Source organism: Acinonyx jubatus, chromosome B3 (assembly GCF_027475565.1).
Source record: "Acinonyx jubatus isolate Ajub_Pintada_27869175 chromosome B3, VMU_Ajub_asm_v1.0, whole genome shotgun sequence".
Lineage (NCBI taxonomy): Eukaryota > Metazoa > Chordata > Mammalia > Carnivora > Felidae > Acinonyx > Acinonyx jubatus.
The window spans coordinates 131209064-131222034 of NC_069386.1; positions in this window are offsets into that span (position 1 = coordinate 131209064).

Sequence of the window (12971 nt, forward strand, 5' to 3'; positions counted from 1 at the left end):
TATCAAAATAAGTTAAAAAACCTAAAAAATTTTTATAAATAAAAAGACAAATATAATTTCAAATAATAAAGACAAAGCTCCACAAAACATTTATTGAGCAAAGTCACTATACTAAGTGCCAACACTACATCTCAACGAATAATTCTGGCCTGTAGGAGTAAGTGCAAAGATAATCCATGAATGAACAAGGGGCACTAACAAGACTGGGGAGGTGGGGGTTAACTCTGCCTGGCTCCACAGAGGTAAAGCTGCTTACCCGAGTCTTGAAAAATGATGAAGGAGGAGTTCCCTGGATAGACCAAGGAGAAAACAAATGTAGGCAGAGGAGATAACAAGTGCAGAAGTCTAAATTATGAAACAGCAAGGTGTGTTCAAGGACCCTCAACCAGGGCTATGTGGCTGCCGTGAAGTGAGAGGGGCTTTGGGCAGGTCCTTATGGACCCTGATGCCTTGTGGTGTACAATAAAACATTTGGTCCTTGTTCCTGGTTCTTCCTCAGAGGCTAATACTAAATCCTTGGAATTTTCCAAGATTCTTTGTTATTCACAGGCAGGAGGGGGACAGGCTGGAAAGACTAACTACATGATTAGAGGGCTGGGCTTTGAACCAGCTGACCTCTAGGGAATGGAGTGGGGCGGGAGGTTGAGTTCAATCACATAGCCAATAATGCAATCAATCATGGCTATGTAATGAAACCCAGTAAAACTTGAGATACCAATTCTCCAAAGAACATCCTGGTTGATGAATACATCAGTGTGCTGGGAGGGTGGTGCATCCTGGTACCATGAAGAAAGTACACAGAAGCTCTACATTCAGGATGCTCCCAGACCTCATCTATGTGTGTTTCATTTGGCTGGTCCTGATTTATATCTTTTATAATAAAATTATAATCATAGCTATAGCACTTTTCTGAGAGTTCTTTGTTGTAGCAAATTATCATACCTTAGGTGGTTGAGGGATCCCCTGAACTTGTACTCAGTTGGTCAGGAGTGCTGATAGCCTGGGCACCCCCGAACTTGTGGCTGGCATCTAAAGTGAGAGCAGTCTTTAATTAGGGACAGAGCCCTTACCCTGTAAGTCTGCACTCACTGCAGGTGATTTGCATAGGACTCACATGGCAGGATTGCACCGTGCTCAGGGATTTTAACCTTATTTTGATGATTTTTTTTTTTCCTTAGAGAGAGAGAGGGAGCGTGAGCAGGGGAGAGGAACAGAGGAGAGAAAGAGAGAATCTTTAGCAGGCTCCATAGTCAGCTCGGAACCTGACACAGGGCTCAATTCCATGACCCTGGGATCATGACCTAAGCCCAAATCAAGAGTCAGATTCGGATGATCAACCGATTGAGCCATCGAGGCACCCCTGAACCTTACTTGGAAAGATTTTCAGCAAGGGAATGTCAAATATTTGTGTCTTAGAAAAACCACTGTGTGGCAGTGTGAAGAATGGATTAGATGGGGGAGAATATGAAATTAGGGCGTTACGGATTGTTGGAGCTCAGAAAGGAGCAATAAACGAGGCCAACACATAGCAAGCAAGAATGGGGATGAATTATAAAAGATCTCTGTAAAATAGAGTGTGCAGCATCCCGGGGGTTGGTTCTGCAAGGGTGTGCCCAGACTGTAGTGGAATAGAGACAACGGTTCATTGGAAACATCACTTTCAATGAGCAGCAAACTAAATGATTTGGATCTTTTAAAAAAGAACAATAAAAAGATACATATTTCCTTTTGAGTCCGCTAGAAGAGTTTAAAGACACCAAATAATACAACAAATTATCATGTGCTAACCCCCACCTGCAATTTAGCACACGGTAACATCTTCTTCCTTCCTCTTAAGTTGTTCTATTTGTGCCTAAGTTTTAACATTATTATATAAGCCAATGGCTCTCAAGGTGGGGAGGAGGGACAGCTCTTCTCCACAGAGAACATCTGGCACTGTCTGGAGGCATTTTTGAAAAAAAAAGTACAACCGTATACATTCTGCCTTTTAAAGCCTTGACACATGCACGCACGTGCCCAGATCCATCCCCTTGCCACCTTAGTCTGCCCTGCCCTCTTTCTCAAGGTAAGCTAGGTTGTCCACCTAGGAACTTGAGAGGAGACTGTGTTTTCCTTTACTTATTAACCTTTATTTACTGTGGTAGAAGACCATGAAAAGTTATTGACAGAAACAAGATAAGACACAGGGCTAGCCATGTTCCAGCCCTGACCAAAATGTAATACAATAAACATTCCCAGGGTACCCAAGTGGCTCATTCTGTTAAGCATCTCACTTCGGCTCAGGTCATGGTCTTAAGGGTTCGTGAGCTCGAGCCCTGCTTCAGGATTCTCTCTCTCTCCATCTCTCTCTCCCTTTCTCTCTGCTCCTTGTGGGATTCTCTCTTTCTGTCCCTCCCTCTCTCTCTCTGCCCCTTGCTCACTCGCGCTCTCTCTCAAAAAGTAAAAATGATAAATAAAAACAAACATTCTGTAATTCATTCGGTGTCCTTGGACACTGCCAGTAGGAGCCCATCCTACAAGATCATGTGATTGATTCTTATACAGAATATAGTATGAGTTTAATAACATCTATTGGAATGGAATCACCAAAGATAGGCTTATGAAGCAAAGATGACGTAATTTGTTCTTTTCTTAATTCTTTAGAGAGGGAGGGGGAGTGGCAGAGGGAAAGAATCTTAAGCAGTTTCCATGCTCAGCATGGAGCCCAATCCCACAATCCCCAGGATCATGACCTGAGCTGAAATCAAGAGTTAGATGCTCAACCACTCAACCGACTGGGCCCCCCAGGCCCCCCAAAGATGATCTAATTTAAATCAGAGTTTTACAAACTACTTACAAACAGCTGTTTGTGTTACAAACAACTTATAAGAATTTTGGATTAATTAATCCAAGAAATTAGGGTTAATACTGAAATGATGTGTCAATGCCAAAAAAAAGTTAATCAACTGAAATAAATGAAAAAGTAACCAATAAGATGGAGAACAGGGGCACTTGGGTGGCTCAGTCGGTTAAGCATCTGACTTCGGTTCAGGTCATGATCTAATGATTTGTGGGTTCGAGCCCGGCAACGGGCTCTGTGCTGACAGCTCAGAGCCTGGAGCTTGTTTTGGATTCTGAATCTCCCTCTCTCTCTGCCCCTCCACTGCCCATGCTCTGTCATTTAAAAATAAATAAGTGTTAAAAAAAATTTTTTTTAAAGATGGAGAACAAAAAATTGCTCCTTACTTTTTATTAAAAAAATTAAAATTCCTGAATACCTTTCAAATGCATGCTAAGTGCTGTGCTCTACACTGTGATAAAAATATCTTCTCCAAGTGACATAAATCTCACCTAAGATGCCTGTAAGGATCTCATGATCCAGAAGGGGAAACACACACATCAGCAGATAATGTTCATAATATGATGTGATGGGACAATGAAAGAGATATTTTTTCAGTATAGGTGCAGCAGAGATTAAATTAAAGACTCAGTTGGTAATAGCGACACCCTTCTTCATCACCATCAAACTCTGGTTCATAACCTTGTGATAAGAGCTGAGAACACCATTTAAGTTAAAATAGTCACGTAAGTGTGCCCTACCCAATTTGAAACACATTGCTATAATAATCTATAATAATTTGAATGATATGGCACTGGTTTAGAACTCAGTGGACATAATAAAACACAATAGAGATTATAGAAAGAGAATCTGTTCTCCCATAAGCATGGTATTTCAAACCAATGATTGGAATGTGGATTATTCAATAAATGATCTTGAAATACATTTAATTTGGAAGAAAAATTATATCCCTACTTCTCCTTAATATCAAATAAATTCTAGTTGGATCAAAGATGAAATATTTTAAAAACATGCAAAATTGAGAAGAAAATATAAGTATTTTTAAAATCTTTGGAGGATGGTCACCTGGGTGGTTCAGCCAGTTAAGCGTCTGACTCTTGATTTGGGCTTAGTTCATGATCTCACAGTTCATGGTTTCAAACCCTGCATCGGGTTCTGTGCTGACAGCCTGGAGCTTGCTTGGGATTCTCTCTCTCTCTGTCTCTGTCTCTCCCTCTCTCTCTCTCTCTCTCTCTCTCTCTCTGCCCCTCACCTGCACATGCACACACACACACACTCTCTCTCTCTCTCTCTCTCTCTCCCCCAAAATAAATAAAATAAACTTTTAAAAAATCTTTGGGCAAATAAGATCCTTCTAAACAGAACATCAAAGCTAGAATTCTAAAAAAAAAAAGTTGATAGATTTTATTAGACTAAAATTTAAAACTTCTGAACTATAGACAACTCCTGAAAACAAAGCAAAATGAAGCAACAAATTAAAAGAAAAAAAAAAACTAGATCATAGATCATCCAGGGGAGCCTAGTAGATTCAGTTGGTAGAGCATACAATTCTTGATCTTGGAGCTGTAAGCTTGAGCCCCATGTTGGGAGTAAAGATTACTTAAAAATATAAAATCTTGGGGCACCTGGGTAGCTCAGTCAGTTAAACGTCTGACTCTTGCTTTCAGCTCAGGTCTTGATCTCGGGGTCCTGAGTTCAAGCCCCATGTTGGGCTCCACACTGGGCATGGAACCTACTTTTAAAAAATCGGATCGTCAGGGAAATACAAATCAAACCACAATGAGATACCACCTCACACCTGTCAGAACAGCTAAAATTAACAACTCAGGCAACAACAGATGTTGGCGAGGATGCAGAGAAAGAGGAACCCTTTTGTACTGCTGGTGGGAATGCAAACTTGTGCAGCCACTTTGGAAAAACAGTATGGAGGTTCCTCAAAAAATTAAAAACAGAAGTACCCTATGACCCCAGCAATTGCATTACTAGGTATTTATCCAAGGGATGCAGGAGTGCTGATTCGAAGGGGCACATGCACCCCAATGTTTATAGCAGCACAATCAACAATAGCCAAAGTATGGAAAGAGCCCAAATGTCCATCGACTGATGAATGGATAAAGATGTGGGAGATATATATATATATATATATATATATATATATATATATATATATATAGGAATATTACTCAGCGATCAAGAAGAATGAAATCTTAGCATTTGCAATAATGTGGATGGAACTAGAGTATATTATGCTAAGTGAAATAAGTCAGAGAAAGACAAATATGTGATTTCACTCATGTGTGGAATTTAAGATGCAAAACAGATGAACATAGGGGAAGGGAAGCAAAAATAATATAAAAGCAGGGAGGGGGACAAACCATAAGAGACTCTTAAATACAGAGAACAAACTGAGGGTTGCTGGTGGGGTGGGGTGTTGGGTAGGGGGCAGGGCTGAAAGGTGAGGGGCATTAAGGAGGACACTTCTTGGAATGAGCATTGGGTTCTATTCCTGAAATTAAACACACACATACACACACACACACACACACACATCCCCACAAAGCTTAAGCTAACTAATCCAGGAAACTCCAGAAGTGGAAAATATTAATTAGCAATAATATAAAGTTTTGAGTACATTTTATATCATTCAATAACAAAATTTAATTTATAAATGCAATTTAAACTTTTGCAAATTATGTGAAAAGAAATAAAAATCTGCCTAAAAAAGGAGAGAGAGAGAGAGAGAAAGACAAACCAAGAAACAGACACTTAACTATAGAGAACAAAGGGATGGTTACCAGAGGGGGCGGAGGATGGGTGAAATAAGTGATGGGGATTAAGGAGGGCACTTGTAGTGATAAACACAGCGTGTTCTATGGAAGGTGTTGAATCACTATATTGTACACCTGAAACGAATGTTACTCTGTATGTTAACTAACTGGAATTGAAAGAAAAAACTTTAAAAATCTTTAAAAAAAAAACCCAACTAGGTCATCTGGAAGAATATCCTTGACAGATTAAAAAGCTGTTCAGGGGAACCTGGGTGCCTCAGTCAGTTCAGCCTCTGACTCTTGGTTTCAGCTCAGGTTGTGATCCCAGGATTGTGGGATCGAGCCCCAAGTCGGGTTCTGAACTGAGCATGGAGCCTGCTTAAGATTCTCTCTCTCCCTCTGTCCCTCTCCCCCACTCGTGCTCTGTCTCTGTCTCTCTCTCTCTCTCTAAAATGAAATAAGAAATAAAATAAAATAAAAAGCTGTTATTTTTTAAATAAGAAAAATGTGACTCTCCCCCATAACATGGGGAAACGAGATGAAAATGCAATCAACAAAAAAGATACGCAAATAATCATGTGAAAAGATATTGTTCTTATTTTTTTTAATGTTTATTCATTTTTTGAGAGAGAGACAGAGACAGAGACAGAGACAGGAGACAGAGCACAAGTCAGGGAGGGGCAGAGAGAGAGGGAGACACAGAATCCAAAGCAGGCTCCAGGCTCTGAGCTGTCAGCACAGAGCCCAGCGTGGGGCTCAAACTCATGAACTGTGAGATTATGGCCTGAATCGAAGTCAGACGTTTAACCGACTGAGCCACCCAGGCGCCCCAAGATACCGTTCTTATTAATAGTGAAAGTTTCACCACCATAAATGATAGTGAAGATTTAAAAAATGGAAAATACTAGTGTGTGCAGAAAGCAGACATTATTATACAATGATGGTGGGAAGACAGCGAGGTAGAAATCTTCTGGGTGGGGATTTGGGAATATGTATGAAAAAGTCAAAGGAGGAAAATAAAACAAAACAAAAAAACAGAGGCAGGTTGAGGGGAGGAGGGGAAGGTGAAGGGAGTATTTTGAACCAGCAAGTCCTCTTCTAGGAATCTCTACAGTATGCATCTCTTGTGTTTACAACCACATAGTAGTCGGCTCAGGCTGCCCTGACAGAATGCAGCAGACTACTGGCCTCAACAATAGTTTATTTTCCCACAGTTCTGGAGGCTGGAAGTCCAAGATCAAGGTGGCCATCTTCTTGTGTGTTCTCACATGACCTTTGCTCTGGCGTTTCTTTCTCTCATGTAAGGACACCAGTCACTTTGGATTAAGGTCCCATTTAACCTTCATCACCTCTTTAAAGGCCCCATCTCCAAACACAGTCGCATTGAGGAAATAGTGCTTCAACATATAATTTTGAGGAAACACAACTTGGTCCATAACAAATAATGAAAAATTGGAAACAACCTAAGGGTCCATACAGTAAAACATTACCCAGCCTTAAAATTGATACAGTCAGTTTATATTTATTAACATGGAAAGCTGCCATGATACATGACATGTTTCTTAAAAGATTTTAAAATCATAGGCTTATATATATATATATATATATATATATATAATCTCATATATACATATTTGAAAAGCAAGGTTTATGCACCCTAAACAAGGTAACATCTGGGTAGTGGAGATTGAATGTGAATATACACATTCCACTTTATATTTCTATGAATAATATATAATGAATATTTTTACCTTCACATAAAAAAGAAAAAAGCCATTTTATTTATTTTTTTATTTTTAAAAAATTTTTACTATTGACATATAGTTGACATAGGATGTTACGTTAGTTTCAGGCGCACAACATAGTGATTCGACAATTCTATATCTTATTCACGGCTCACCCGGGTAAGTGTGAAAAAAGCTATTTCCCAAAGGACAGTTCAATCCCAAATTTATTTCTTTGAGGATCATTTAAATAAATTTCCATTTCTGATTACTAATTTGTTGCATAAATAATTACAACCTATAAGCCAAAGTGGTCCTACCGGGTACACCAGGAAAGAGGCCACTGATGTGAGACAGGTTACAATCTTGAGCAGAAGCTATCCATCTACAGAAAAATTATGAACCTAAGTAAATATTAATTAACAATAGAATCTATGGGGATGCTTAGTGGATATTTGGCAATCCTTTGTTAATTTGATCATTTTAGCCAGTTAAACTAGATAATATAAGCCAAAAGTCCCTGAGAGTACACAAATACACTGACAAATTTCAAAGACAATAAATTCTTTTTCTAGCAACTTGGAATCCTATGGGCAATGTCAACACCAACCCAATGGAATTTCTCAGACAAATCCACTTCTACAAGTAGGAAAAAAACCCAACACCACAGTATACAGTATGCTGCTTTAGTTCTCGATTGGTTTATCAATGAATTCGGTCCCTGGAGTGACAACATTCCCTTTAGTGAAAAATCATCCCAATTTGCTACTTAGTTTGAATTAGGGTTTGTCAAATTCAAAGACCTCAACAGCGCAAGGTCACATGGCGGTGACGGTTGTTCAGACTGAGTGACCCTGCCCCGGGTAGTTCCTGATTGACGCTCCCCATTTGCCTACACCTGAGAAACAGATCTTTCCCTGTGGGACTGAAAGGTGGCATCAGGGGTGCAAATTCATCGCCGGATTTTTCAGCTTCCCACAGGTCTGGCTAACTGATTGATCAGAACAAATGAAAGCGTTATGTCTTCCAACCTCCCTTCCGATGATCAAGCAGCTGATTGCAACTTTCCACAGCCTTCAGCATATGGGTTGCATGACCCATGGCCGATTCTGCTGAATATGCTGGGAATAGCTTCCTCTTTGACATTCAAGTTAATTATCACTATTGAATCTTTAATACTTAAAAAACACACGGTGCTTAATTTGTTCATGAATCCGTGGTTTGATAAATGCCAGTGTATATATTAAATTATGTTAATGTCTAATATCTTTTTTGAGCAGTCAAAAGTGCATTAAAAATTAAAATAAAATTAATTCCCACTTTCCCATTCTTACACTGTAGGTAATGTTATTTTACACAGTGCTGTAGTGTTCTACAAATTGATGTTTGGTGCTTTGAATTAATGAACTTTGTGATTTATTTACTGCCTGGGGTGCTGTTCATTAGTTTTTCAATTACTGTAAAACTTTATATAACATGGCATGAGCCCCTAAGCAATCAGATGAACAGTACCGGGGAGTTTTTCTTTTAAATAGGATCATGTAATAAAGACAGAAGACTAAATTAGCATCTCTGATATGCCAGCCAGAGACACTGGGTGCCATGCTGGTAGGCTTGTGAATAACCTTCCAGAAGTGAATCTTTCAGAATCAGAATGCTCGGGAAAATCTGCTCTCCTGCCCTTGAGTAAAAGTCCTGGTGAACCATCTTTGTCCACAGAACTCAAAACAAGAATCTCTAGGATGCAGTGTATTAGCAAGAGGCAGGTGTGGTTTGAAAGTACTGTCATACCACCCTACAAACTCTTAGAAAGGCCAGAAGTGATTGTTTCGTGATGAGGGAGGGTGGGGCAAGCTGAGGGCAAAATACGGGCTGGCACCCCGCCCCACCCACGTGGGATATGTGTGATGTGCCTGGGACACGCCTGGCTACCCAAGAACAGAGAAAGTGTTTAAGTGCTTGCCATGGTGATGTGGGAAACTAAGGCAAATGAAAACTGAAATTCCCTTACTGCCTACAACCCATTGACAAGTCCTTGAAACTGGCAGGGTGACCTCCCTCTAGGGGCTCAGCTGCCTCCAGGATGATGTTTTGCTGGGGGCAAAAGATAACCTTGGTTTCACATTATCCCAACCTCGAGGATCCTGTAAGTCGACTTCCCTCATCCCACCTGCCCCGAGATATATGCTGGCAATCCTGCTCCAAGCTTATGCCCCACCCCCCATACATCTGGAGGGTCTCATGACTGAGGTTTTATTAAACGGCAGTAAGCAGCATTTCCCTAGCAACAGCCAGCCCCTCAAGGTCCTGGAAACCTTGCTTCCAAAATTCCTTAGAGATTTACTCTATCCCTGACCCCCTCCCAACCCGAGGGTATATAATGAGCTCCCCCATCAGGACCCCAGTGCAGCTCTTCCTGCCCATGGGTCCTGTCCCCATGCTTTAATAAAATCAGCTTTACGCACCAAAGATGTCTTCAAGAGCTCGTTCTTGGCTGTCAGCTCCAGACCACCCCACCATCACCCCAAAACTTCATCATTATGTTTTGCACTGCGACCGAAATGTGTCCATGTGTCGGATTTCTTTCAGTGTCTCTTTTGGTAAGCTCTGACAGGATTCCTGGCACACTCCCTCCGGGTCTTCTTCAACTCTTAGGTACCCTGTGTCCTTTCCAGGAGGGGCGCTGCATGTAAAGCATGGTCCCTGCTGGAAAACTCCCAGGGAGGTGAGGCTGAGGCGAGGCAAGGTTAGAGGGAGCCTCGCCGAACGGCTCCCACAATCACAGAAGAGCTAGAAGAACACTGGGGAGTGAGGGGAAGCTGTTGGCAAGGCGACAGAGGCAGCTGACGGGCTCAGAGGGAGTCCAGACTCAGCACCGGCAAGGGGGCGGGGGGCGGGGGGGGGGGGGCGGTAAACACACAGCCACCGAGGCCCAGGCTTCTTCCAGTTAGCTCGACCCGCTCTGCCCCGTGACCCTAAATCTACGTGTATTTCAGATGTGCCCACAGAGAGGGAAGCTTTTCATCTGACACAAGGGATTTACTATTCAAAGGTACAGTAATTCATACTATTCACAGGATGAAGGCAAGAAAGAAACGCTTGTTGTCTGCAGGGGGCGCAGGGAGAGCCTGTTGACAGGACACCGAGAAGCTGAGTACCCCCAGGAGCTGAGTAGCTACTCAGGCCGCTTGAGATCAGACCACACAAAACACCAGAAGGAAGCCTGTGCTTGGGACGAGGGGGGTAGTAGCCATGTAACTAATACGTGCTCATTAGTCTTTTGCAAAGTTATACAAAATACAGCGTGAGGAGACTTCCAACTCTAATTTTAAGAATTTTATTTCTGTATCAGAAATATAACAGAACCTCAGTTTTCTAGAACTTTCCTGGTTAGTCTGTTCTGGCATATCTTAGTTGGCCAGTCTGCCCTCACCCCTATGGTCATCCCCAGTGAAAACAACACCAGTCCCATCGCCTCTTCAGTCACGGGGCTGGTCCCAGTTCACTCGTCTGTCGTACAAGCGTCTGTCTGGCCTGACCCCTCGCTTCTTGTCCTCCAAACTGTTCCCTGCCCACAGCCTCTCCTGAGCCTCTGACCTGATGTTCAGGATGGCTTCTCTGGCTCTTAACCCTGTCACCATGCTTCTTCCTTGATTTAAACACATCCCTTTGCTGACGCCTGGATGAGCCCCTCTAGGAGCCCCTTGCCCAGGATAGGTCCCCACCAAACCAGCCCTGGTTCCTCCAGCTGAACAGACCAAGGCAGTTCTGTAGAATTTGTTTTTGGGGGCCAAGGGGGAAAAAAAGTCTTCTTTTGCTCCAACTCTTACTGTAAATAGCACTTCTAAAGACCTCATGAATTTATTGTCTGATCCTTCCTCCATGATGAGGGATGGTGTGAATCTCAGCATCCTCATTACCAACATCAGTGAAGGCTACACAGGGCCGTGGTTCACCCAGTAATATGGTTCATCAGCTAATAGAACTAGACACCGGGGGGCACCTCGGTGGTCCCGTCAGTTACGCATCCGACTTCGGCTCAGGTCGTGATCTTGTGGTCTGTGAGTTCGAGGCCCATGTCGGGCTCTGTGCTGACAGCTCAGAGCCTGGAGCCTGCTTTAGATTCTGTGGCCCCCCTCTCTCTGCCCCTCCTATGCTCATGCTTTGTCTCTGTCTCTCAATAATAAATAAATGTTTAAAAATTAAAAAAAAAAAAAAAAACTAGACACTGGGATCCTGAAGTCACCTCTCCTGTCATTTGATGTTTTCTGATAAGAGATGAATACTACAAAAACAAATAAGCAATAGATTCTAGTTGCTGCAAGTTCTGAGGAGTGGAGTTCTTTCCAACTTGTTACCCCGTAATATCCAAGTGGATCCTGAAAGCTAGGTAGCCTCTGGGCAGTAAAGGTTATCTTGGGCCTCAAAATCGCCACAATTACCTTGATAAATAAATCACTGTCTCCAGAAACACCCAGATAATTCATTTACAGTAGCAGCTATCAGGTTACTTGAAAAATGTAGGCATAGCATAGGTGATAGTGAATAAAGGGTGTGGGTTCGGAGAAAGTCACCAACAGTGCTCACCTCCATGGTGGCTCATGGGTACAGACAGGATGGCCGGTCCCAGCCTGGACCCACGCGAGGCTCTGCGTAGATTGTCCAGTGACCACCAGACCCTGTGGGAAGGTGGCACCAGCACAGGAGGGGGACTGAGGGAAGATTCAGGGCTAGGCCCCACCTTAGCCTCTGGACTAGGTGTGTTACTTTGGCCCCAGCCAGGAGAACTGGTGAATTTCCCAAATCCAAATGTCAGTCATGATTTCCTAAATGGAATGGATCACAGCCCTCAATATTTTGGAAACTAACCATATTGTCTCCCCTAATCTCTTCGGGGAGAGCTGTCTACTTCTACACATCCGCTCCCAGGAGGTCAGACCCCAAAGAGCTCCCGTTCCAGTGCAGGTCACAGGGTCAGAAGATGCTGCTTCAGCTGCCAGCTCGAGGTGATGTAGGCAGAGAACTGGGAACAGGCGGGATGTGCTATTTTGATGTGCATTGCTCCCACTGCAGCATAAAGACACCATTAAAATGACTTTGAAAACTTTAGACATCTTGATGTATCTGCTCATCTGAAGCTTACTTTAATAACTATAATTTTTTAAAAATCTTAATGTTTATTTATTTTGGGGGGAGAGAGAGACAGAGTGTAAGTGGGGCAGGGGCAGAGAGAGAGGGAGACACAGAATCCGAAGCAGCCTCCAGGCACTGAGCTGTCAGCACAGGGCCCGACTCGGGGCTCAAACCCCCGAACCATGAGATCATGACCTGAGCTGAAGTTGGATGCTTAACCCAGCTTAAGGTCACCCAGGTGCCCCTTAATAACTATAATTTTAAATAGCTTCTATCCTGATCTTGATTCTTACAACTTATGTTTCATTTTTAAGGTTTATAATGACTGTTATTTAATGTTTATTTATTTTGAGAGAGAGAGAGAATGCAAGCAGGGGAGCAGCAGAGAGAGAATCCCAAGCAGGCTCCAGGCTATCAGCGCAGAGCCTGACCCAGGGCTCCATCTCAGGACCTCACGGACCTGAACCAAAATCAAGAGTCGGAGACTTAACTGACTGAGACGCCCAG